Consider the following 25244-nt stretch of genomic DNA (forward strand, 5'->3'; position numbering starts at 1 on the left):
CTGTATTCAGAGATAAATAGGGCCTTTAAAAAGGTGATTAAGGTAAAATGGGGTCATTAGGGTGGATACTAATCCAGTCTGACTGATGGGCACAGAAACCAGACCTGACCTGCCAACACCTTATCTTCCAGCCTCCAGAACCGTGAGAAAATAACTTTGTTGTTTAGGCCACCCAGTCTGTGGTACTTTATTTTGGCAGCCTGAGTGGATTAATACACGTGGCTACCTTGACCGATGGGGTATATTTCCAACCTCATGGACTGTCACAGGAGGTCTTTTGTCTCTGGCTGCTGTCTGCCTTTCTGACCTTGGGCAGAGCTCTCTTCTCTTGCCTGAGAAACTACAGATCCTTTATGACTCAGTTCTAGGCTACCTGCTCTGCGTGAGGCCCTCTGAGACCATCCTTCTCTCTCTCTCCCTCCCCTCCCCACCAACGTGGATCTTCTATACACTTCGGAGAACCTTGAGGGCAGAGACAGCACCTAGCTCTGAGCCTGGTAGTCAATCAGTGTTTATTGAATTAGTTAAGACTTACACTTTATTGTTTTGTTTTCTTAGGAAGCTACCCGCTACCCCCAACTTAGTGCGCTATTAGAAAAGATGATGTATGAGTCTGTTTCCACACTGCTGTAAAGAACTACCTGAGACTGTGTAATTTATAAAGAAAAGAAGTTTAATTGATTCACAGTTCCACATGGCTGGGAGAGCTCAGGAAACTGAGCTCATGGCGGAAGGTGAAAGGGAAGCAAGGCACGTCTTACATGGCAGCAAGAGAGAGAGTAAGGGAGGAAGTACCACACTTTACAACCATCAGATCTCATGAGAATTCACTCAGTATCACGAGAACAGTATGAGGGAAACCACCCCCATGATCCAGTCACCTCCCACCAGGTTCCTCCCTTGACACATGGGGACTACAAGTGGAGATGAGATTTGGGTGGGGACACAGAGCCAAACCATATCAGATGATAAACCTTGATTTTCCACAGGGTGTTAATAGCTTCATACAGGTATGTCCCAGATGATGATGGTTATGTCCGTGATAACACTAGTAATTTTAGCTAGTATTTACTGAGCACGTTCTATACACCAAACAAGCATGTGCCTCACCTAACTGTCACAACATCCTTTCAGGTAAGTGTATTTTCAAGTAAACTTGAGCCAGCTTTATCTGGGAGATGGCATAGCCCAGCTGTGAGCAAGAAGATTCAAAAGCTAAAGGATTCTTTGCCTCCAGATCATTTCTGGCAGGCCTTGACACTCCAAAGCGATTTTTCTTCAGGTGCCCAATCACATGGTAAATTTCAATGAAACTGGCGAGAAAATGAAACCTCCTTTAACTCACTCTTCATTTGCAAACGTAGGAAGAAATTGTTCAGTGACAACTCTGTTCAGTAGAACCGTCATGAGTTCACTGGGTCCCCCTGCAGCTTGGGGACTGGGTGGCCAGTGCTGTTCTTCCACCTGCCACTCTTTAGATGTGGAAAAAGAGACCTGGAGGAGTTTTCCAAGATGTTGTCAGGTTATAAGAAGAGCTAGTGAGTGCACTAGACTGTGCTGTTTTTCCTTTGGTGTTCAGATAGAGAGAATTTTAAATTCACTTTTTGCTCTAGGTGCTATCAAGGCTTTTAGTTATTTTTCATTTTAAAACCCTGGGAAAGAAGAGGGATGACCTGGCCATTTTCGATCCAATGTACTTGACAGTATTTCCTTGTGCTGCAGTGTCCCCAGGACTGACTTTGCAATTCTTTCTGAGTTGTGCCATACCACTGAATCCACTGAGGGCAACCTTACCTTTCGGAAGGGAGGTGAGAAGAATAAAGAAATGTAGAAATTCAGTAAACACACCGCTGGGCAAGTAGGACCTCAGTCTAGTGTAGAGAGAGCTGGCTGCCATCAGGAAATAGCTGTGTCCACAGCTTTCTCATTTTACCTTAGTGCTCAGGCAGACCCTGTGGAGGAAATGAAATTTAAATAGAGAGGTGGACAAGTCTCTGCCTGAGCTTCCCTGAGGCTGGGGAAGGAGATGAGGGCAAATTGAGCACCTGGAGACCAGAGTAACTAAGGAGTTGTGCCTACTTACTCTTTGCTGGAGAGATTGTTAGGTCTGGCATACATTTTTGGGGGTTATTAGATTCCTTCCTTGGTTTAGGTCAACTTGTTGTGTGACAGGGAGACATTGTATTCTAATCTCTGGAATCTGGCTGCCTTTTTCCATCCCTGGCCCTGCCACTTACTTTGAGAGCTCAGACAAGTGGCTTGACTCTCTTTGTTCTTTTATAGGGCTGTGTGTGGATTAAATAAGATCATGCATGTAAAGTATGTAGCCCAGTACTTGTTTTATCAATTCAGCTGCTTTGACAGAGAGGCCCCAAATAATGATGACTTTAAAAAGATGTAAATTGATTTCTCCGTGATACATGGTCAGGGTAGATGGCCTAGGACTGGTTCTGCAGGTTCCACAATGATCAGAGACCCAGCCTTCTATAGCTTGTTGTTTTGCCATCTTCAATGTATGCCTTCCATCTCCTGGTCCAAGGTGGCTGCTTCAGTTCCTGCCATCATTTCTGCATTCCAGCCAGTAAGGGAAAAGGGGATATGGAAGGCATGACTCTTTCCCTTAACAACATGACCGAAAAGTTACTCATAGCACTGTCTCATCTCACTGGCCAAGGCTCAATCATGTGATCACATTATTCACAAGTGAGGCAGAGAAATTGTAGTCTTTAGCTGGATACCCAACTAAAAAGCATGATTACAGGCCGGGTGCGGTGGCTCATGCCTGTAATCCCAACACTTTGGGAGGCTGAGGTGGGTGGATCACTTGAAGACAGGAGTTCAAGACCAGCCTGGCCAACATAGTGAAACCTCATCTCTACTAAAAATACAAAAAATTAGCCAGGCATGGTGGCACAAGCCTGTAATCCCAGCCAATTGGGAGGCTGAGGCACAAGAATCTCTTGAACCCAGGAGGTGGAGGTTGCTGTGAGCCGAGATTGTGCCATTATACTTGAGCCTGGGAGACAGAGTGAGACTCTGTCTCAAAGCACTATTACTGTATAAGAAAGAGAGGTGGGATACTGGGGACAACTTGCAGTATCTATCCAAGAGTTAAATGCTCAATAAATGTTAGTTATCACTACCACCACCACCACCATCATTATAATCATCATGATCATCATCATTTCTGGTCTTAGCCTATAAATTCCTCCACGTCCTCACTTCTTATTTGATCCCCTTATTCTCCATTTTAGCCCATGTTAGCTTGTGCTTTGTTCTATTACATGATTTGCCTCTGTCCCTGTCTTGAGACCTTTTTATACCCAGAGGCTGGCAATGTAACTAGAGTCCTACAATAAGCTCCAGTGTGATGGAAATGGATCTTAAAGCTGGTGAGGACATTGACAGTTTAGGGAGACTAGAGCATAAAGTCTTAGCAATCTACTTGGCAGCTTCATTGAAATACTACAGGAAAAGGTGACAGCAGGAAGAAAAAAGTCTAGCTATCTTGAAATGTAAGTTAAGCACTTGCTTCATTTTGTTGTATTCTTTCCACTCACTTTTGTGAACTTCCACTGAAGATGTCTTGAATCTCCATGGAATTCTTCTCAAAGCTTCAGCCTGGATATCCAGCCTCCTGACTCACCTTTGGGGTTTCCAAAATATGATAAGTTCAAAATCTGTGGCCTTAAGAAGGTGGTGGAAGCCAAGTTTCTTTTGGTTCAGAAGCACTTTGAGTATATAAATGGATTCGTGCTGTAGACCCTGATTCATGATTTAGATGTTTCGCAGGAGGTTTTCAGGATAGAGATGGTTCATTGAAATTTCACGTGGATTTAAGACTCATTAAGGTGTTGGGGAAGCCGGATGCCACTCTCTCAGTATAAATCCCAGTGAGGCTAATTTAGTGGAGCTGTAGCCAGCTTTCATGTTTTCCATCAGCCACACTTACCTTCATCTCTTCCCTTCTCCTTTCTAAAATACTGTATCAGAAAGTGACATTTTTTTCTCCTAGGAGAAGAATCGCTCAAAGATGATGGCCTTCCTTCTTTCTACCATGGTATTTGTCTTTAAAGATTAGGCGATGTGGTGGGTGGGCATGGTGGCTCATGCCTGTAATCCCAACACTTTGGGAGGCTGAGGTGAGAGGGTCAGTGAGGCCAGGAGTTTGAGACCAGCCTGGGCAACATAGTGGGACCTTGTCTTTACAAAAAATGTAAAAAATTAGCCAGGTGTTGTGGTCCATGCCGGTACTCCCAGGTACTTGAGAGGCAAGAGGATCGCTTGAGCCCAGGAGGTTGAGGCTGCAGTGAGCTATGATTGTGGCAACAGAGGGAGATCCTGTGTCCAAAAAAAAAAAAAAAAAAAGAGAGAGAGAGAGAAAAAGATTAAGTGACATGGATACAAAGGATGGGAAAATCCTGCAAAGAAAGATTGAAGTCATTGTTGATTTATTTTTTCTTTCCCTCATTCTTTCTTCTTTTCAGTCCCTGTGGGTTCTCCCTGAGATCTCTCTTGGGAATTCCTCTCATTCATTTCTTCCCTTCTGTTACTGTTCTAATTCAGGCCCGTAGTATCCCTTGCTAGGACTAGCGCAGTAGTCTTCCGGTTTCCTTGCCTCCTGCCTCTTCTCCATCCTGTGCATGTTCTCCCAGCACTGATCTGGCCCAGTCACTCTCTCTTACACATAGTACCTTCTTCCCATTACTGTCAATAGCATGGAGTCACCCTTCCTTGGCATGGGATCCAAGACCAGACCATGACTATGGTTGTTTGCTAACAGTCAGAATATCTGGCATCATGGTAGGCATTGTTTGTAAATCTTTTTTACAGTGAAGGAAATGGAGGCTAGAGGGATTAAGTCACTTGCCCAGTGGCTCCTGCTAAAAAGCGATGAAACCAGGATTGGGCTCTGGGCAGCTGTGCTCCAAAACTGGTGCTCTTAATCCCCACATCATGTGTTGGTCTCATCTCTGTCTATACTCTTCTCCCACCATCTCTTTCCCTCACACCCTGGCTTCCAGCCCCACGAATAGGCTTTCATGTCCCTGTCTTGTTGCCATCAACAGCATGACTTGAAGTTGCCCATGTCGTGGTGTCTGAACCTTCGTGTTTGCTGTCCTCTCTGCCTGGAGTGCCTTCCCTCTCCCTTTTGACTGGCAAAGTTTCACTCCAAGGTCTAGTTCACAGCCCTTTTGTGATGTTTCCCACCCCCACCCCCATTATAAAAATGAGCCAAAGATGGTGTATTGGTTCCTAGGTTGTTTCTTCACGACAGACTGCACCTAACAGTCTCAAAAACCTGTAGGTTCCAAACTCAATTTTTAAAATGTTTATGAGTTTATTACAAAGAATACCAAGGAACAGTCCGATGCAGAGGTACATAGGGCAAGGTGCGGGAGGGGTGCAAAGCGTCCATGCCCTCTCCAGGCATGCCATCCTCCCACCACCTGTGTGTTCACCAGCTCAGAAGCTCTCCACACCCCTTCCCAACCTCAAATTTTTACACATCCATTTGTTTTAAAAATAGCCAAAACAAGCAGATTTCTAGCCATTCAGGGCCTGCCTACTTTGCATACCCCACAGAACTATACCCACCGTGTGCCAGCCATTGATGAGACAGAGCCTTATGGTTATAAGACCTAAGACTGCTCACCGTCCCGATGATCCTACAATGCTCCTGAGCTACATCATCCCCTACAGTTCCCCTCCCCACCCCAGACAGTGGCCCCCACACCCACCATAACCCTCTGGATGGTCTCATGCTATGAGGGACTTCCCTCTCATGCAACCCTGTTTAAGTGCTGTTGTGTGTTACTGCCAAATCTTTTTTCTTTCTATTTCCTTTTAGAGATAGGTTCTCACTATGTTGCCCAGGCTGGTCTTGAACTCCTGGGCTCAAGCAAACCTCCTACCTCAGCCTCCTGAGTAGCTGGGGCTACAGGCACGCACCACCACGTCTTGCTTCCAAATCTCTTTTCTTGATGAGCTCCCAATTACTCAAACCCCTATACCCTCAACAGATTCCATCACTCTGTTTTATAAATTTCCATGGTATTTTGAACCCACCTCCATGACTGTACTCATCACATCATGCCATAGTTGGTTGTATACTTGATTATCATCCCTTTGGATTCCTGACCAAGACTTGAGGAAGCCAGGGAGCCCTGGGTTGGAAAGAATAGGAAGAAGTGTAATGAACTCGTAAACATGATCAGGTGTTCCCAGTGTCATGGATTTCTTTGTGGTTTTGTACTTGGCCATGCTTTATCTTGGTTGCTGGCATCAAACCTGAAAACACTGGCATTTTGTGAAGCACCTGGGGAAGAACTTATAAGTTTAATTTCCTCTGAGCCTGAAAATATGACCAGGTGAAATGTATGAAGCAGGGATGATTACTAAAATGGAGACTTTTCAAGGCGTATTTTGATGGTTCTTTTGTTTCCTGCCATCTCCCCTTAACCTGGACTTGACAGCTAAAAAAATGAATAAATAAATCAATAAATAAATGAGTGGAAGGATTCTTCGCATGATAATGATTCTTCTCAGCACATTTTCTTCCAAACTGTGCTCCCAGAAGACACTTGGAGTCTTAGATGGTTCATGGATCATTATCACTTGTCGGGGACAGTGGCAACATAGGAGCTGGTTGCAAGTGCCAATCAATAAGCAATGAAAAGAAGGCACTCTGAAATGGCCTCAGCCAATGGATGTTCAGAGAGACAGAGACAGGCAGCTTTTCTGGATAAGTCTTTTTGGCTGTAGCTCACGTCCCGTTACAAAAATTTCCGTTGGATTGGGCCGAGGCTGGGAAATTGAAGGCATTTATTTAGAATGAAACTAAAATTTACCCCCATCCCCAAATCCTTTCAATGAAATTAAAGTTACTTATAATGAAAGAGAGATCTTGGGTTAGTAGAGATGCGTTTTTTAATAGAGAAAGGGAAAACTAAAATGTGGTTTTCTTAAGCCTTTGGCAAGGTTCATGTTGAAATAACAGTTCTTTTTTTCCTTCAACATTGTCAGTGTAATGGTGATATAAAGTTTTATGAATAAATAAATGTATTTAGCAAAATGACATATTTCAGCAATAAATTTGGTTTCTTAGTTCAGAATGTTGCTTTGACTAAAGAAGGAGAGTGACAGAATGAATATCAAGGACTCTACCCCTCATTTCCATTTTCTTTGACAGTGTGATATGGGCCACAAATGAAGACCTTGACCCTGAAACCGTCTGTGGTTTCTCTAGCAATTCTCACGACTTAGCCTCTTCCTCCTTCTTCCCTCAGAACCAGGCAAATAGAGCAAGGACAATTTCCCAGCAATATTTTTCCAAGTTGCGGTTAGTCACTTGCTGCTCACAGTTCCCATTTAGTGATTTCCATTTCAATGAACTTTTTGCTTAGTGACTTTTGAATTCGTTCTTATCACATTACAAACACATACCTGAAGGTTGCCAGGTGGATGGATTTCAGTTGATCCCACTGAGAGGGCGGGAGAGGCCACTGTCCTCTTTAATGTTTCCTCCCAGGAAGGAAGGATTCAGCATGTAATCCCGTATCGGTGCTGCATGGTTTCTGGTGTGAGTGGTGCATGGCCTTGAAGCTCTGCTCATCTCCAGATGGCCAGACTGAAGAGCATAATGCATGTGTGGGCTGATTTCTTGGGAGCTTTTGTTTTGATTATTTTCATTTGCATACTGATTTATTAAGCACCAGAATGTAAGGGCTAGAAATCTTTTTATTTCATCTTATTAAGAAGCTCAATTATTCTTTCTTCGCAGAAGCCAAGTTTCTGATTAGCTATACCAACCCCATCTCCATTAGGCAATTTAAGATGTGAATTATACATTTTTTAAAAAGCAGCTAATTATGGTACAGCCTGACACATTTATATTTCTGTGAAACCCCTGTGGCAAAGATTCTGGCTAGAAGATTACATCATATGGGGTTGTAAAATCACTCCTTGTGGAGCTGTTTCTTCATGTTGTAAGAAAACTTGTAAATCCGAAAAGATTGTACTTATGCCTTCTGATCCTCCTTCCCTAGGCCTCACCCGCCCTTTGGAGTCTGTGAGCTGAGTTATGGTGTAGGGACTCCGTCCTTGATATTCTCATAGAGATGCCCTCGTCCTCCTGGATTTCAGGGTGGAAGGAATGGGAATGGTAGGTCAAGTCTGAGACATTGAAGTCTGACGCTGTCTTCCTGTTCAGATGGTAGCTTGTTTTGGGGACCTTTCAGCGGAGTGTCTGTCCTTAGTGCCTCATGGGCTGCCATGCACTGGGTTTTAACTGCAAACTGTTTTAGAATAATCTGGTCTTAATGTCTGGGAGTTCTAATATGTGCATCCCAATGAGGTCCTTAGACCTCAGGGCCAGATCTCACACTGACTCTCTTTGACCGTGCTGCATTCCACAGGCAATGTGGAATGTTGCTTACCTCAAGGAACATAAACCTTACATTGTGGAGTAGAGGTATTTGCAAATATCTTCTCCTCTCCCATTGCCAGGGTGGCTCAGTGTCTGCTAAAATTGAATCCGTATGGGTACACCGAGCAGAAGGGGAGGGCGGAATGGGTGGGAAAGTACATTGCAGTATTTGTTTGTGATGACATTCATTTAACCAGAGCTAACCTCGGAGTTATAAACCAGGGCATTATTTCCTAAACAGTATCATGTATTCATTTGTGGCAGTATAGAAGATTTAATTTATACATGTATTTATGCATAGACATATGAAAGAGATCATAGCTCTGGATTCAATGTGATAAAAAGCAGATTCATTCTAGAGTCCCATATACAGTGGATTGTGAAGGACAATCCTTTTTATTATATAACATTTACTTTCCTCTAGGACATCTGTTAGTTCAGCTGTTTTCAATGGTGCATCAGCAACATACAGAGGGGATATGCATTAGAAATGAGGGTGAGACTGTAATTTGATAAAACATATCAATTCACTTTGCTGGTTTTTTCCATACAAAAATACAGACAGCAAAGCAGGACAAGTCTTCTTGCCTGGCAGGGACATGAAAATGATGGACTGGGAAAGTATCTTCGGGATGAGTGCTCGTAAAGGCTGAGAAATGATGCCTTGGAGCTCATGAGAAATAGTATTTGCTCAAACCCTTTCAAGACAAACTATGACCACTTAATTTACTTTAAGTCTGGTGTTTATGTCATAGACTCAGTATTTAAGTCTAATGAGGCCAACCTCTTCTTCATATAGAACTGCCCATGAGTCGATGCCCATCATTGCTTGGTAAAGACTTCCTACTCAATGTGTGGTCATAGGACCAGCAGTATCAGCACCACAGTTGTTAGATGTTAGCAGTGCCGAATCTCAGGCCTCACTTGTCCATATGATGTACTTGTGTAAATTTTGCACACCTTTGCTTCACTGTTCTTCCACGTCATCCACAGCAGCCCATGGTAGCATGTCTCATTCTCTTCCTTTGATCGGGAGGAGTCTGGATTTTTGGATCGGATCAGAACTGTGCTCAGCTTGGCTCTGCCTGTCTTTTCATTGCTCTGCCTTGCTTTTCTCTTCTATAAAGTGGAGATACCAACAGCAACCTCACAGGGCTTTTAAGAGAATGTTTATAAAACACTTGGCACAGAGCGAGGCAGATAGAAGATGGTGGTTATTACTGTGATGACCGTGATGTTTATGTCCCATCTCCCCTGGTGGTTGTATGTTGCTTTGAAAGAGCCTCCCTGTCCAGTTCATCTTTCTATTCCTCCAGGCCGGCTTCTCTGTGCCTGGAACATGTTTGATGGCTGAAGGGATAGTTGTGTAGCACTACCATCTGTACCTTAAGATCCTTGATCTCTGAAAAATTCAGTTTGAGTCAGAGGCAGCAGTCCTAATAACTTTAGCTCCCAGGGGAAGCATTCTAGAAGCTGTTAGGAAACAATTTCTTCACTGTCAGGTTCAGGCATGTCCATGGCTGCCCTCTGGTTACACACCATATTGCACGCAGGTGTGTGGAACAAAAAGGAGTAGTTGCTGAAAATATACCAGCTCAAGGTTTCCATTATCATGTCACTCTGGAATGAGATGGAAAGTGAAGAGCTCAAATAACAGGCTTCAATCATCCACCAACTTGGGGAGTTGTCATCTTGGATTGGGATTATGGTTCTAAGATACAGAAGACCTAAAACAGCAGAACCTAAGATGGTGGGCTGGTGCTATCCATAGAAACAGCTGACCAGGCAGGTGCCCAGCATTGAATTAGCATTGACCTTGAGATACCCAGCATGTGGCTTTCCACGACATTAGGGGGGTAGTGGGGCCAAGCAGTTAACAGGGTGGGCTCTGAGGTCCAATGACTTGGGTTGGAATCTTGGCCCTGCTTCTTATCAGTGGAATCACAGGCAAGTTACTTAACTTCACCAACCGACACCACTCACAAGAACATTAGAACACTGGAGATGGATTTATGCCCTGACTGGTTGAGTTCAATAGAATTTTTAAAAACCCTTTTAATGCATTTTTAATTTGGAATAGGTTTAAAATTTGAGAAAAGTTGTGAAAATAATACAGATAATATAGTTTTCATCTGCTCCTCCCAGTACCTCCCTGCTTTTTTTTTTTTTTTTGGAGACGGGGTCTCACTCTGTTCCCTAGGCTGGAGTGCAGTGATGCCATCATGGCTCACTACAGCCTCAAATTCCCGGGCTCTGGTGATCCTCACACCTCAGCCTCCTGAATGACCGGGACCACAGGTGTGTACCACCATGCCCGGCTAACTTTTTTCTTTTTGGTAGAGATGAGGTCTTGCTCTGTTGCCTAGGCTGCTTTTGAACTCCTGAGCTCAAGCGATCCTCCCACCTCAGCCTCCCACAGTGCTGGGATTCCAGGCATTAGCCACCCAGTGTTGTTAACATCTTACATTAGTATGGTACATTTGTCATGACTAATGAACTGATATTGATACATTATTATTAACTGATGACCATATTTTACTCAGATTTTCTTAGTTGTTACCTAATGTTCTTTTCTTATTCCAGAATTCCATGCAAGAGATCACATTATGTTTAGTTGTCATGTCTCCTTAGGCATGTGGCTGTGGCAGTTTCTCAGACATTCCTTATTTCAGTGATCTTGCCCATTTTGAGGCATGTTGGTCAAGTGTTTTGTAGGACATTCCTCAACTGGGATTTTTCTCATGTTTTTCTCATGAATTGACTGAGGTTTGGGGATTTCAGGAGAAAGATCAGAGAGGTAAGGATCTGTTCTCATCTCATCCTATCAAGGGTGCATCACCCTCTCAACATGAGTTATCACTGTTGATGTTGACCTTGGTCTCTTGGCTAAGTAGTGTTCGTTGAGTTTTTCCGAGGTAAAATTGCTCTTTCCCACTCTTTCCATACTGTATTCTTTGGGAGAGAGTCATTATACGCAGCCTAAAGTTATGGAGAATGTTAAAGAGAATATGTATTTTTTGAACTTTGCCCATCCATACCTTTTTTCAACATTTTCTGTAGCCCACATCCTATTAAAATCCACTTCATTTCTTTCCTCCACCAGATTGTAACCTCCTTCATGGAAAAAGCCAAGGCTGATTTGTGTAAACAATATAGGTTAATTGGCCAAGTTACTTGACATTTCAGATCAGTTCCCCCAATTGCCAGTGCATATTCTAATTCAGCATTATAACATCTGGCAGTGAGAAACAGAAATTTACTATCTTTATTTTGAGAAGTGTTGATTTTTGAGTAATTGAGGCCTAGAAAGTCCAAGCAGTAATAACAATGAAAGCTCACACTCACATAGCACTTCTTGTATTTCAGACACGGTGTCTGCATTCAACATATGCCAACTCATTGAATCCACACGACAATCCTATAAAGCAGTCACACTTATTATCCTCATTTTACAGACGAAGACACTGAGGCCAAGAGAGTTGTCGTGCCCAGAGAAGTGTTGCCCAAGGTTACACAGCTAGCAAATTGCAGAGCTGGGCAATAGGATTTTGAAAGCAAAAAGTTATCTATATATCTGCTAACCGTTCTTCCCTCTACCCATAAGCAGCTTGATAACGCGACTCTTCACTTTTTTCCTGTGATAGCACAGAGTCCAGACTTTGGAGCACCACAGCCATATTGTTTATTCCTGGTTCCAGCACTTGCCTGCTGTGTGACCTTGGGCAGGTTACTTCACTTCTGTGTCTCTGCATCTGAAAAATGGGGATAATAATAATATTGGTACCTCCCTGGAGGCTTTAATAAGATAATGCACCACACCTAGTAGTTAGCGTTTATTTTTGTTATTTTTTAGCATTTATTACAAATACAACTGCTGTATTTCCTGAATTAAAAGTATGGGGACATGGATGAAAAATTGCAAGTGTCTGTATGGGGATACGATGAAATATTTAAAATAGGGATTGTTTCCTGAAAGTGGGATGGCTGAACAGTGGGATTATAACATGCTTGTGAGCAAGATGGAGGAGCTAAATTTTAGAAGGGACTGAGAAAGCCAGGACACGTTGGGACCCTTGGCACTGAGGAGGGATGCAGCTCACACCCCCAAAATTGTCAGCCACAATGGCATAATTCATGGTAAAGCATACACTGAAAGACTTTGGTTATCTTTTCAGACTTTTAATAGTTATCTAAATACAGTCGTCCTTTGGTATCCTTGGGGGATTGGTTCCAGAACCTCCTATGGATGCTAAAATCTACAATGCTCAAGTCCCTTATATAAAATAATGTAGTAGTATTTGTTTTTTCTTTTCTTTAGAGATAGGGTCTCACTGTGTTGCCCAGGCTGGTCTCGAACTCGTGAGCTCAAGCAGTCCTCCCACCTCAGCCTCCCAAAGTGCTGGGATTACAAGTGTGAGCCACCACACCCGGCCCTAAAAAGGTGTATTAGTATTTATTTGCATATGACCTATGTGCCTCCTCCCATATACTTTAATCTCTAGATTACTTAAAATACTTAATACAGTGCCTATACATCACTTCGTTTGTGTGATTCAGTGTAGCACTTGTTGCGCAGCAAATTCAAGTTTTGCTTTTTGGAACTTTATGGAATTTTTTTCTGAATATTTTCCATCTGAGGTTGGTTGAACCCATGAGTGTGGAACCCATGAATGTGGAACTCATGAATGTGGAGGCTGATTGTACAGAACAAAAAGTCATAAATAAAATGAATGAATAAAGCCTACTTTAAAATTGATGTATATTTAAAATTTTTAAAATTGTAATTTGGGAGCCATAAAAAAGAATATAGGTAGTGTCTCAGATTTAGGAAAAGTCATTATTTTTAGCTAAGAACCATCAATTCTAGACTTGTTAATCTTATCTTCACTTTAATCAATAGCTCTGGCAGGCCACTTTTTGGGGAGAGCCATATTTTTTGTAAAGAAAGACTGAAAGTCAGAAAGAGTGTGTATGTGTGCAAGAGACAGGAACCTCGAACTGTTGGGCCACAAGGGCACATCCCCAGTGACCTGAGGCCCCTCTCCTGTACTCCTCCACCCTCACCTGGGTGATCTTGTCTTAGATTGGTGCCTCAGCAGAATCAGAACAATTGATTACATGTCAAGGACCACCAGGGAAACCTGCAGATGGGTGAAACCGCAGGGTTCAGTCTGGGAAAGCCACGGCTCCAATCTCTCTAATTACAAAATTAATGAGGGCTGGAGGCAAAGCCTCCAGACGGCCCAAGGTGAGCCAGGGAGCATTTTGATGCCCTAAAACAGCTCATGTTTATTACGTGGTCTTACCTGATCGTGTGTGGACTGAAGTGAAGGGGTGAGGTAGAAATGGAGCTTCCCCTCTAAGATTTTGCTTCTTGAGTTAAGGTTGGGGTCAGGTCAGAAAATGCTTTTTCATCGCTAGTGTTTTGATAGCAAAAGCAAAGAGCCAGTGGCAGAACTTTTCAAATGACTCTTAGAGGATGACCCAGAGTCCCTGAGGTATCCAACACACTAGCTTGTAAGAATAAGGATCAGAACATGACTCGTATGTTTGTATTCTGCAGAATCTCTCCCTCTCTCTCTCACACACACACACATTTTAAAAGCTTTCATGTGCCCTGATCACGCTGTGCTTCTTTTGTGATTAATTGAGAGTCTTTGGCTTTGCTCTGGAGATGCAAAAATCCTTGAGGTGACCTCCACGGAGTGATGTAAACCTACAAAGTGATTCATCTCGTGTCAGTGAAGTTGACATCTTAAATGACAGTCTGGCTTGACATCCCTTTTGGGGGTATTTCTTCTCAGAGCCTGCAAGACCCTTTTCATGAAACGTGGTCTGTGTTCGGTTTGTATAGTCATCTCGGTGCAGCTTTTTCTTTTCACTATAACAAAATAACGATGGTGTTTTCTTTTTAATTCCTTTAGCTTCCTTGCCTGAGTATTTAGGAAGCAGTACTCTTAACATTTTTTAAATGTCTGTGGTGGGCTAGTGGATATTCTGAAATAGAGTTTTGGCATCACCTCTTTCTTTCAAATCCCCCTGTTGGGCATAGGATATTTACTTTGAATGAATTTGTCTGAATTTTAGAGACTCTCTTGCTTTGCTCCATCTCATGGGGAAATTGGGAAAACAAATGAGAAAAGGGCAGTGCAAATAACTTCAGGTCAGCTAATCTGGAGGGGAAAGAAGTGTCTTAGGAGTAAAGATGGTTATTTGTTAGGCATGGAGGCAGGTGCCTGTAATCCCAGATACTCGGGAGGCTGAGGCAGGGAAAATTGCTTGAACCCGGGAGGCGGAGGTTGCAGTGAGCTGAGACTGCGCCACTGCACTCCAGCCTGAGAGACAGAGTGAGACTCCGTCTCAGAAAGACTGTCAGCTACCAGTTGCTATACCAGAGGTAATAACTGAATGATAATACCCCTGCATTTTACTTTCTAGCAACTTTCATGTCCACTATTTCATTTTCAACATCTTGGATGTGTAGGACCAAGTTATGATAAGCAACTAACTTCATCTTTCCTCAACTGAGAAGAGTGAGGCATGCTTTTAAGTGGTAGTGTTGAACATCGTGGAGGATATGCTAACATTTTAGAAATAATCCAATTTAGCCACTGTGGGAAATGGTATGGCAGTTCCCCCAAAAATTAAACGTAGAATTATCATGTGGTCCAGAATTCTACTTCTTGGATATATACCCAAAAGAACTGAAAGCAGGGACTTGAATGGATATTTGTACACCTGTGTTCATAGAGGCATTATTCACAATAGCCAAAAGGTGAAAACAACTCACGTGTCCATCGAGGGATGAATGGATAAACCAAATGTAATATAAACATACAATGGACAGCTATTCATTCAGGCTTAAAATGAAAGAAAATTTTGACACATGCTACAACATGGGTGAACCTTGAAGACATGATACTAAGTGAAATCAGCCAGACGCAGAAGGACAAATACTGTGTGATCCAATTTCATAACAATGTAAAAAGCACAGGGTATTTTGGGAGAGACACACATGAAACTGGTATCAGTGATTATGCAAAATAGTCTAGGACCTGGAGCCCCAGTGTCCAGCACATAGTGTGTGTTTTAGAAATACTAATGAGTAGACAGTTGTTGCCTGGGTAGAGTGGGGATAGTGGGGAAGACCTGTTTTTCACTGTATAAACCTTTTAGTGCCTTTTGGTTTTCATACCGTGTGGCTTCGTTACCTCTTCAAAACATTAACCCTTTAGATCCAGTGGCAGTGAAGGTGGTAAAGGGAGATGTAAGTTCCCATTTAGGACATTTTAGGACCCCCAAGGGTTGTTACCCTAAAGAGTAGTTGATGATTAAATTAAATCTCTGAACCATCCTCATGCCGAAGGGGTGTTGACAGGGGACAGTGACAACCAGTGTGTTAGTCCATTTGTGTTGCTATAAAGGGATACCTGAGGCTGGGCAATTTATAGAGGAAAGAAGTTTGATTGGCTCACAGTTCTGCAGGCTGTACAAGCATGGCACCAGCATCTGCTGAGCTTCAGGTGAGGCCTCAGGAAGCTTCCAGTCATGGCAGAAGGTGAAGGGGAGCCGGGGTGTCACATGGTGAGAGAGTGAGCAAGAGAGAGGGGGAGGAGGTGCCAGGGTCTTTTAAACAAGCAGATCCTGTGTAAACTCACAGTGTGAGAACTCACTCATTACCAAGAGGACAGCACCAAGCCATTCTTGAGGTATCAGCCTCCGTGACGCAAACACCTCCCCCTAGGCCCACGCCCAACATTAGACGTCACATTTCAACATGAGATTTGGAGGGGACAAACCATCCAAACTGTGTCATGCAGTATTTTTCCAGGCTTAGTTTTTACATTAGCAGGACAGGCATTTTTGGCAACATGTCATATTTTGTGTTTCCATTTGCTCCTGCTAGGGGAGGAGACTAGTGGTCTCTTCTAGCTTTTTATGCTTTTAAACTGTTTTGCAGAGAAATATGGTGTTTTCCCCCAACCCCCCCCCCCCCCCCGCCATCCTTCTCATCCCTGGACTTGGCTCAGAGTCTTACAGAAGTCCAGGAGTATAAGTTGAGGGAAATTAACGCATTTGGTTGGATCCTGCCTGATGTACTTTATCTATCAGTGGCATCATGAGAGCTGACGACAGTCACTGAAGTCACTGTATACTTTTTTTCACCTCTTCCTGCCTCTTCCCTTACCCATCTCCCCTGCCCCGGTAACTAACAGATTCCTTCCAGTCAAGGAGCTGATTATTATATTTTTCCCTTCACTTTTTTGGGGCACTGCTAAAGATGTATCTGAAGCAGGGCATGGAGGTATGCACCTATAGTCCCAGCTACTCAGGAGGCCAAGGCGGGAGGATCCTAGGAATTCAAGACTAGCCTGGGCAACATAGCAAGACCCCCATCTATGCAAAAAATTTTAAAAAATTAGCCGAGCCTGGTGGCCTACACCTGTAGTCCTGGCTACTCGGGAGGCTGAGGCGGGAGGATGGCTGGAGCCCAGGAGTTTGAGGCTGCAGTGAGCTATGGTTGAATCACTGCACTCCAGCCTGGGCAACAGAGAGAGACCCTGTCTGTAAAAAAAAAAAAAGAAAGAAAGAAAGAAAGACCTGAAAAGAACTAATTAACGCTCATACATAGAAGTTTTGATGAGAACCTTCTGGCTCTAAAGAAAGTATTGGTCAACTATACGGTCTCGGCTAATTTCTTAGAAAATAATGAGCATAGTTAAGGATAACTGAGAAAATGTAAACTATGGAGACTGTATCCCATGTCAAAATTAAAAAATTGGTGGATTGATAGGGAGAGAGGAGGATAAGGGAGAAAATGTATTTTGCCATTGTAGAAATCAGAAATTTGGGCCGGGCACGGTGGCTTACACCTGTAATCCCAGCACTTTGGCGGGGGGATCACCTGAGGCCAGGAGTTCGAGACCAGCCTGGCCAACATGGTGAAACTGTGTCTCTACTAAAAATACAAAAATTAGCTGGGTGTCATGGCAGACACCTGTCATTCCAGCTACTCAGGAGGCTGATGCAGGAGAATCACTTGAACCTGGGAGGCGGAGGTTGCAGTGAGCTGAGATCGTGCCACTGCACTCCAGCCTGGGTGACAGAGGGAGACTAGGTCTAAAAAAAAAAAAAAAGAAAAGAAATCAGAAATTTGAGCAGTCAATGATGTGCCCTGGGTGTCACAGTCGCCCCCCCCCCCCCCCCGCCCCCCCGGAGATAATGGATTTGGTGCTTTCTTTTTGATTTTTCAAAATAATACTAAAGTCATTTTCGCTTCCCTCTGAATTACTGCAGTAAATTTATATAGGGTGGATGTTGGCCTTGCCACAGCAATTATGTCGTTTCGAAGTATGCCGTTGTTTTGTCCTGCAGCTGAAAAACGGGTGGGTTTATTAGGTCCACAGGGCAGCGTCCTTGTTCTGAGAAGAGGGAGGCATGCAGGAATGGCCAGCATTCCTTTTTGTTGGGCTTGTCCCTGTGGATGGCAAGAATCCCCCAGAGCCAGGCACAAATACTGTCTGAGCATCCCTATTATTACCCTGCAGAGTAAAAGGGAGACAAAGAGACAAAGACCCAAGGTGAATTTCGTTACAAATTGAAAAGCAAAAAAATCAATCCATTCATTGCCTTCTTAAATTCTCTGTCATGTTCCTCCACACTCAGAGGTTTAAGGACCATCAGGGAATGGCCCCTTTGAGGGTGGGCAGGGCAGGGCCCAGCCCCATGAGCTGCCTCAGGGCTTCTGCAGAGCTGGCCACATGTTGGGCTTTATTGATATCAGGTGTTGTGACCCATGGACTTGATCAATCATTTCGGCCTTCCCTTGTGGAGCCTGTCCAGGAGAATGGATGTGGACTGTGTTCTGATGGAGGAAAATAAATTGTTCTTGGTCAGGTTTTTGAAAAGAACAGTCCTTGTCTCTCAGGTGGGCACATGCTTGGCTGATTGATGGAATATCTAGAAGCCTTGGCTTAAATATAGAACAAATGATATTGAGCTACTTAATCTTACTATCACTATACCAGGTTCCATAAAGATGATGCCTTGGTCAGCTCAGGCTGCTGTAACAAACAAAGGCACGTTTCTTATAAACAATAGAAACTTCTTTTTCACAGTCTGGAAGCTGAAAGTCTGGGATCCAGGTGGCAGCATAGTTGGTTGTTAGTGAGGCTGTCTTCTGGGTTTGCAGATGGCTAACTTCTCACCATAGCCTCACATGGTTGAGGATGGCTGGAGAACTCTCTAGCGTCTCTCTCTCTCTTGCTCTCTCTCTCTTTTTTTTAAAAGCAGCATCTCACTTTGTCACCCAGGCTAGAATGCAATGGTATGATCTCAGCTCACTGCAACCTCCATCTTCCGGGCTCAGGTGATCCTCCCATCTCAGTCTCCGTGCCCATCCTCTAGGGTCTGTTTTATAAAGGCATCAATCCCACTTATGAGGGCTCTACCCTCATTACCTAATTACCTCCCACGGGCTCCACCTTCTAATACCAGCACATTGGGGATTTCGACACACGCATTCAGTCCATAACAGATGAGGAGCCAACATTGTTGAATCATAAGTGATCCATTTTTTTTCTTTTTATTTCTGATTGATCAAGGCTTGCAAAAGATTTAACTTTCCTGGGTTGGGTAGAGTGGCTCATACCTATAATCCCAGCACTTTGGGAGGCTTAGGTAGGAGGATCACCTGAGGTCAGGAGTTTGAGACCAGCCTGGTCAACATAACAAGACCCCATCTCTACAAAAAAAAAAAAAAAAAAAAAAATTAGCCAAGCATGGTGGTGCATGCCTGTAGTCCCAACTACATGGGAGGCTGAGGCAGGAGAATCGCTTGAGCCCAGGAGCTCAAGGTTGCAGTGAGCTATGATCTTGCCATTGCATCCCAGCTTGGGTGACAGACCCTGTCTCAAAAAAAAAAAAAAAGATTTAAATTTCCTTTTTAAGTTTTTCTTAGCTAGCATAATAAGGGATAGTCTGAGCAACTCAGACTGCCTATTTAGAAAGCTCTGGGTTTTGCTTCAATATGGATGGAAAGGGGGATTGAAAAAGTTGACACAGAAGGGCATGCAGTCTCAGAAAGGGCCATTGCAGCACCTGGCGATTTTTTTTTCCAGGATGGAGAAAAGTTTTCTTGTCAGGCTACTTCCTGATAGGTTCCTGCAGCTGCTTTGATCTAACTTCCTCTTTTCCCCACTGGACAAAACCAAAACAAAGCAAAACAAGTCCAAAAACAAAAGAGAAGTGGGGTTAGGACCAGCCACGTGTGTACCCTTGGGCGGTTGGTACATGCTCAGGGCAGGAGCCCAAACTTGCTGTGACAAGTATGGTCCCAGGCTGTGCCTTTTAGAACAGTGTCCTCCAAAGTACTAGTGAAGTAGTACTGAGATTTCCAAAGACTGTCTTTGCAGTGCAGGATTTCTGATTCTGACAGAAACCAAGGGGAGAACTCACTTTTTCTATTTAAAAAATTATCAGTAATAAAGCACTCAGGTCTTCGACCACTCTTGCAAATACTGATGTTTTTCTCTAGCTGAGTCTAGGAAGGAATACGAGTTTATAGTGCGGTGCCAGTAAGGTTGGAATTTTCTGTGATAGGGGAGTAATTGAGACAGGTACAAATCGTAAGATCTTCCCGAGGACTGGATACAGGAAAAAGGAATGCAGCCCCAGAAAGGGAGGTGTGCAGTTGCAGGCAGATGGGCCAAGGAGATGGTCTGATTGCCAAGTGGATTGGAGCCCAAGTCTTCAGGTTTTCAAGTGGGTAATTAGAACAGGAAGGAGCCAAACACAGGCCTGCTGGCGCCAGGAGCTGCAAGATTTTCCGTTCAGGTTGTGTCGTCTCAGAGCTAAGATGGGTGCATGCGAGTACTTCCCCGGCCAGTTAACAAGTGCGAGCATCCAATACCGTGCCCATGACTGTGGGTGCAGGGAGCAGAGTGTAGGCAGATGAGCAAATGGGGTTTCCATGCCTGAGGAAGAAGAAGTCTTGGGCTAAGTGGTGAGTACCTGCAAAAATGAGAGAATAGCACAAGACGGCATAGCTGAGTAATACATTGCATGGTTTTGCTTCCAAGTGCCAGCATCTCCGAGTAGTGTATCTGACACCAGCACACTCTGGTGTCAGAATCTTGGGTTTATATTCTGGCTACTCAAACTGTGTGGCCCTGGGCAAATTCTTTGATCTTTTTTGGGTTTCAATTTCCATAGCTATAAAATGAGAATAGTTATAGTATCTATCTCGTGAATTTATTATGAGAATTAAATTGTTTTCTCTGTGGATTAAAAAAAAGGACTTTTGCCCCTGATTCTTATTTTTGAATACAGTCTTGATCCCCAGAAGTGTGGCAGCTCTCTTGTACACATGATGAAGAGTGTGAAGGGGAAAAGTTGATATGCAAACGATGGTGGATGAGGGGGTGAAGCTGTTGGGATCCTTGATGACTGTGGGGTGGCCAAAGCTGACCTCCCACCTTCAGACTTTCTGAAATCAACCACTGATGGCTGGACCTTCTGTTACTTGTAACCAAACGTATCTTAATTGATGCAGGCTTGTTGCCAGACTGTAAACTCATTGAGGGCAGAGCTATGTCTTATTCACCTTTGGGCTGTCAAGGACAGCCTAACCTAATGCACGGTGGCACACAGTAGGTGCTTAGTGATTTATGATAGGAAGATGTGTGGTTAGAAAGCAGGGAAGGAGGCAAGGAGGCAGGTAGAAGTGATGTGCTGGTAAACATTTAACAATTAGATCTCTGGGGAAAAATTCTGATTTGTAGCATTTGCCAATTTCCATGGTGTAAATATTCCTATCATGGCTGATTTCACGCTACCAGTGTGATGTGAGTGAGCTCAGTGTTGGGAAGAGACGGTCATAGTCAGTTCTTGTGAGTTGGTACAATCCAGCCGTAGCTCACCACTAGAAGGACAGGGAAAAAGAAAGGGAGAGAGAAAAGGGAAGGACATTTATTATTAAAATTAATAGTAATCATGGTAACGACACTAACAATGTTTAAACTTTATTGAGAGCTTACTCTGTTCCAGGTTCTTCAGGTCCCTCCTAATGATCTTCCCTTTGCATCTCATTGACCATAGCTGGGTTGCATGGCCTTTCCTAGTTGCAGGAGAGGCAAGAAAAGTTTGGCAAAGGAAAGTGGAAGTGTTATGTCTTGCTTGGGCCATTCAGGTGTCATTCCTTAGGGCAGGGCCCCTTGCCTCCCTGAACGCAGGCAGGCAACTGTCAGCCAAGGAGGAGGACTGTGGGATAAGCAACCAAGACTATCTGAAAAGACAAGACCTTTCAAGTAGAATGGATTATTTTTCAGACACCAAAGTTGCCTTTTCAGCAAAGTGAACTAGGCTCCTCATCATCAAAATTCTAAAATTTCTCACTGCCTTCTTTCATTTCTGTGGATACCACTCCAAACATCATAAATTGACCTGGTCCTTCATATAGAATGGTTGGTTTTCTAAACCAAACAGATCCCAACCACGGTGATAAATGAGGTGGGGAGATGGGAAATCTATGCAGCTTGTCAAAATATGATTGTGATAAAGCGTCCAGAAGTGAAAACTGGAGCCTCCTGTGTGCAGATTCACCATGTTTAGTGGGGCTGTGCAGTCCTGCATGGGCTGGAGTGGGGACAGCTGTGGCAGGAATGAGGTGGACAGAGTGAGGTGGTGGGCATGTCAACTGCAAAGTTCCTTCATTACGGATCGACATGCTCCTTTACATATCCTGCTGGGCTAGTTGCTCACAGTGGAGAGTCTGGAGTTATTGCAATTCTGTGGCAGGCAAAATATATAGAATAAAAGAAAATGCCTTAATTGGGACCATTGTTGGGAGAAAGAGGGCAAGAACTGTTCTAAGGGATATTTCTGTAGTCTTAGCATCCTCTTCTTAATTTTTGCAGATTTTATGTCCTGTTGTCAGTTTCTTTAAAAAACAAACAAACAAAAGAGATTACAAGTGATTTATGGGTTCCACCTCTTAAGAGGTCCAGTGTGGGAAAACAAAGGAAGGGAAGAAATCGATGTAAGGAGATTAATAATTCTGGTAGGAGGCACCATGTGATGGACAGGCCTAAACTTCCCATTGAAGCTGGTTGGAAGGCCGAGGCAGGAGGATTGCTTGAGCCCAGGAGTTTGAGACTGCTCTGAGCAACATAGAGAGAGCCCTGCCACTCAAAAAATAACAAAAATTAGTCAGGTGTGGTGGTGCGTGCCTGTAGTCCCACCTACTCGGGAGGCTGAGGTGGGAGAATCTCTTGAGCCTGGGAGGCGGAGGCTGCAGTGAGCTGTGATCTCACTATTGCATTCCAGCCTGGGCAACAGAGTGAGGCCTCATCTCCAAAAAAAAGATGACTAATTTGGAAGACATGGACCCTGTTTTGAAACGATGACTCACTTCAGCTAGAGGAGAAGCCTGGTGGCACCCAGGTGAAAAGAGGCCACTCATTATTTCTCAGCTGGCTGTAAATTGCACCGGGAGTCAGAATCGATACCTACCTGACCTCTTTGGGCTGTTGGTAAAACTAGAGGCACCCCTTGTGGCCGTGCCGAGTTGATGTCCAGAAGAACATTGGTTGGAGGCGACAGTTCTTTTTAGGCTTTCCAGTCTAGAGCTTACGACCCCCAGTGCAGGAGTAGCTTGGTTCTTTGTTGTCTGATAGCGTTTCCTGGGTCAGCTGGCATTTCCCCCATGTGGTCTGACCTCCTGTGTTATAAAGGCAAAACTACTTTAAGTTAGAGATCAGCGTCTGGATATTCAGTCATCAGCCAAATATTTTGATCTTTCTCTGAGCAGAATGGAAAATGTCCTGCTTTGAAAACCTTGCCTTGTTCCTCGAAGGCAGGGGTTGGCAAACTTTGTTTTTAAAGAGCCAAGCAGTAAACTTTGGGTTTTGCAGACCATACAGTCTCTGTCACAACTTTTCAGTTGTGCAGTTGTAGAGTGAAAGCATCTATAGGCAATAAGTACACAAATGAGTGTGGCTGTCACCCAATAACACTGTTTACAAAAACAAGCAGTGGGAAGGATTTGGCCCACATGCATTTGTTTGCCAACCATGACTCTAAGGGGTCTTGGATGGAATGGAAACCTCTGTCTTGCCCATATGGGTCCTAATGCATTTTAAAAGTCAGTGTGCTGTTTGGCTAAGAGACACTTCCTCACCTGAAATCACAGTGAAGAGCAAAAAGGGACAGCGAACTCCTTCTTATTCCATTGGTGCTCAAGGGGTAAAAGAGGAAGAAGATGTCGTTGGGCCACTTTATGTAAGTATATATACTAGGATGGTGCAGGCTTTGAACTTCTCGCTCAGTGATGTCCAGGTCTTTTGTGTTAGCCGGCTGGCTAAAGTTTAACTTTTCCCTAGGATTTCGCTAAATCCTCACGTCTGTAATTTTTTTTTTTTTTCCTCTTTCTAATAGCCTGGATAAAGAGGAAAATAAGGTGTGTGCTGATGGTCCCTACTTGAGACACACTACAGCTTATTTCTTAGCACTTTTCAGGCTTTGGGCTATTTCAAAGGCGACCTACTCTGTCATGTTGAAGTGTGGGTTGGGATTCACTTGCATATCTTCCCAGACTGGGGATGGCTCTATTAAGAAAGGAAAGCAGTTTCCAATTTTACACATGTGACGATTTCCCCAGCAGACTTTCGACAGGAAAAATTAATAGGCAACTGCATGTTGCCTCAATCTATTTTCACATTAAGACCCAGAAGGAGGTGTGGGGTCAAGCTGACACCTCTTAGATCGGCACACCAGGGTGAGGGCCTCCAAACGCTGACAGCATCATTCCACCAGGTAGTGTGCAGGGAAGTTGGCTGGTTTTCAACGTATGTCCCGTGACTGCTTGCTTTTGTAAGCATGTGTTGGCTATAGATGGTTAGAAAGGTCAGCTTCAAGTGACAAAAGCCCTGGCTCAAGTTGCTAGAATCACCCAGTTTCAATCCCTTTGAGGTCTTGCAAGAAGAAATGAGATAATCGCCCTCCTCCTTTCCGACTTGCGCTGTGCCAGTGTAACTTAGAAGGGCATCCTCTCTGTGAAAAGACTGGATTTACATATTTTGCTAATTACAGCTGTCAGATTCCTCGAAGTGATTTAAGGGTGGGGAGGCCTAACAAGTGTGAAGAGTATTTTTAGCCAAGTTGTGTGGGTTTGATAGCCATTTGGGGACTAGTAATTGAATCTAAAGCTTCATGTGAGGCCGTACGGAAGTGGTGCGAGGTGGAAGGAGACCGAGGTTGGGCGACGTAGGTGTGGGGCAGCTGTGGGGTGATTTGATCCTGGTGCGGGCTGGTGGTCTCTTTGCCTGCTGTGACAGCTGTCAGTCAGCCTGCTTTATGGGGTGTGAAATTGACACCTTCTCTGCTGTCTGGGTGCTGGAAGGGGTGCAGTTGGAACTGGAAACTTGATCTGCAGAGCATTCATTTGTTTATTCATTCAACAAGCATTTTTTGAGTAAATTAGAGTTTCTGAAACTTTCTTGTACATACGGGATCACCAGGCTGTCTTGTTAACATGCGGATCCTGTTAGTAGATCTGGGATGGATTGAGAGTCTGCCTTTCTAACAGGCTTTTGGGTGATGTCGATGCTGCTGGTCCAGGGACCACACCTCTACTCAGAAGGCCTAACACTGTATGCCACTTTGGTGTGACAAGATGAAACACTTGAGCTTGTTTCTGCCTCAGGACCTTCCTTTCCCATTTGCCCAGATGTTCTTCCTCTGGATCTTTTTTGTTTTTTGTATTTTTTGTTTTTTATTTTTCTTTGAGACAGGTCTTACTCTGTCACCCAGGCTGCAG

The 25244-nt window shown here is 43.9% G+C and overlaps 1 protein-coding gene and 1 pseudogene across 2 annotated transcripts in view; both read left to right on the forward strand.

The window, feature by feature from the left end:
- LOC101059848 (ATP synthase F(0) complex subunit C1, mitochondrial-like) overlaps positions 1-17095 on the forward strand; it is a 31148-nt pseudogene extending 14053 nt beyond the window's left edge.
- CHST11 (carbohydrate sulfotransferase 11) overlaps positions 1-25244 on the forward strand; it is a 305461-nt gene that overhangs the window by 70529 nt on the left and 209688 nt on the right. The gene's annotated exons all lie outside the window — the stretch shown is intronic.

This window comes from Pan troglodytes, chromosome 10 (genome assembly GCF_028858775.2).
Source record: "Pan troglodytes isolate AG18354 chromosome 10, NHGRI_mPanTro3-v2.0_pri, whole genome shotgun sequence".
Lineage (NCBI taxonomy): Eukaryota > Metazoa > Chordata > Mammalia > Primates > Hominidae > Pan > Pan troglodytes.